The 2,491-nt window shown below is 35.9% G+C and overlaps 1 pseudogene; it reads right to left on the reverse strand.

Annotated features, from left to right (window-relative positions):
* Positions 1-1,686: 1,686 nt before the first annotated feature.
* On the reverse strand, positions 1,687-1,805 carry LOC118612611 (annotated as a pseudogene).
* Between the last annotated feature and the right edge of the window lie 686 nt (positions 1,806-2,491).

Consider the following 2,491-nt stretch of genomic DNA (forward strand, 5'->3'; position numbering starts at 1 on the left):
TAACATTTTCAAATTCTATCTGGAAGCCTTTCTACAAAAAGGAAAAAGAGGGGGAGGACCACCTAATCACGGTTAATCTTTTAAGTAAAAATTAGAATTCTAGAATGCTAAAATAAACATCCTTCTTAGTCACATTGTGTGAGTTACAGGAAAAAAAGAAACAGATATCTGAATCAGTAAATGAGTCAAAAATGATCAGAAATACATTTCACTCCATAGCGGCCAACACCTTTAGAATTTATATTAGTGAACACCTATGCCAAATTAGAACAATCTAGAACAAGGCTCTCTATTTCCTGAACTCCCTTAGTCATCAATCCTCAGTCTGCTCAAGGGGTCAAGTTCAAGAGCACCATGCTTAGTTATCATCCCTCTGTAAACTTAGCCACTATCTCACTTCCCTTCTAAAAATTCCACATCCTCAGAAATCAGGCAGGAGCTCTCCTTCCCTCTTAGATACACTAAAAGTTTGAGTATGCCTCTTTTCTTAGAAAATAGAAGTATCCCCTTCAACCTCCAGAAGGCATTACATTATTTATGCATTCATTCGTTCATTCATTCATTCACTTACCAAACACTTGTTACCACCTTCTCTGTGTCATGCACTGCTCTCAGCCCCGACTGCCTACAGCAAGATACTCTGTGGAGGAAGCTGTCTTCATACCTACAGAGGATGACAAGATGACATTCTGACAATTCTCTCCCTAGAATAAAAAAAAAAAAAAAAAAAAAAAAACATAAGTGGGACCTTCAGCTGGGCACCCTATTATATATTGAGTATATTATAAATAACAGCAACAAAAACTGTCACAATTTAAAAATATCCAGGTGATAATGAATAGGTGATGAATATTATTATCAATTTCTTCACAGAATAAATTTCTATTAAAATTATTTTAGGAAGAAAATATGCATTAATTCTGCAATAAGATAGATTTGCAGATTTATAGCCTCTAAAACATTTTCACAAATACTACTGCTAAATTTCTCTCTTGAACATTAGTTGGGTTTTGTTTTGTTTTGTTTTGTTATAATTTATAAAATTTTAATTCTTAACAATAAGTGACTTCCATTTGCTGCCTGGCAGTGCCAGCAGCCCCACTGAGCCTCCACTGTGCCCAACGTGGCAGAGTTCAGCAGCAGCTCCCCCAGGACCTGGCCCAGAAACAGGGGAAGAGGTGGGCTAGGTCTGAGCAAGGCAATCACTGAGGAATTCAGCCATCAGGGCACCCAGGTAGAGACTAGCAACGTGCAAGAGAGGAAGCTGTCTATATCATACAGGGCGACTGTGAAGAAATTAGAAAAACTCAGTGGAAATTATCATCGTGATCAACACTTACAAAATTGTACCATCATCCAGAAGGATGTTTCCACATGCTCAACAAGATTAAAAGAACATGAGTCATGTTCCAGTTTCTCCAAAACATGTAACCAATACAATTTCAGTAACTATGGCAAATACACATTTCTCAGATACACACTTCTCAGACACAGAGATTTTTAAAAACATTCCTGTGGATACTTTATGCACGGAATCTATAGCCTGTAGTGGATTCAAGAAAATATTAGAGTAGAGGAACTCTATCATTGCCTTTTTTTTTTTTTTTTTAAGGCAAGGCAACTCTTGGTTGACCTTTTAGATTGCAAGGACCTTGTCAGCTTACAATCCCTGAAATTTAATTTTTACACCTACAGCACCTGGTCTTCCTAGGTGGTTTCCCATCCAAGTATTAACCAGGCCTGTCCCTGCTTAGCTTCCAAGATCAGATGAGATCAGGCTTATTCAGGGTGGCATGACCATAGATCTCTATCATTGCTTTTTAATGATCATGATGAGTCATACAAGGTGTTCTTACCTATTTAACTATGTCCCACGGTAAAATGTTGTGTTTTGAACTATTATTATACTAATGTAAGAACACAATTATATGTGTTTTAATAATAATAATTGTGTGTTTATAAATATATATGTTTTAAACTATTATACTCTGGCAAGTTTTTGTTTTCTTCTGCTTCTAATGTTAAGACTCAATAATACTAAACCAAAAAATAATTATGTAGTGCTTGCTATTTATCCCTATCAAACTGCTTTTAAAGTTTGGTTCATCTCTTTACCATGTTAAGATCTCTTTCATCTGGTTCTGTCATTTAGTTTTTTATAAATCCTCTTAACTCTGCATCACTCACAAGTTTAATGAGTATGTCCTCTACACCTATATCTAAATCCTTGATGAATATATCAAACAGAATACAGACCAGGATAAAGCCATGACACTTACCAGCAGAAAGCTGTCATCAGATTTAACACTTTCTGGATGCAGGTGTTCAACCAGAAACTCATTAAGCTAGCAAGCAGTATTATGATTTAGACCATAATTCTCCCTCCATGTAATCTCATATATCGGCAAAGGACTTTACAGAGGATATTTGTTTTTTTCAAGAAATTTAGGAAGTGGCCTTGTTGTTTCACGCATATATCAGTGAATTAAGA

This window comes from Rousettus aegyptiacus, unplaced genomic scaffold (assembly GCF_014176215.1).
Source record: "Rousettus aegyptiacus isolate mRouAeg1 unplaced genomic scaffold, mRouAeg1.p scaffold_m13_p_16, whole genome shotgun sequence".
NCBI lineage: Eukaryota > Metazoa > Chordata > Mammalia > Chiroptera > Pteropodidae > Rousettus > Rousettus aegyptiacus.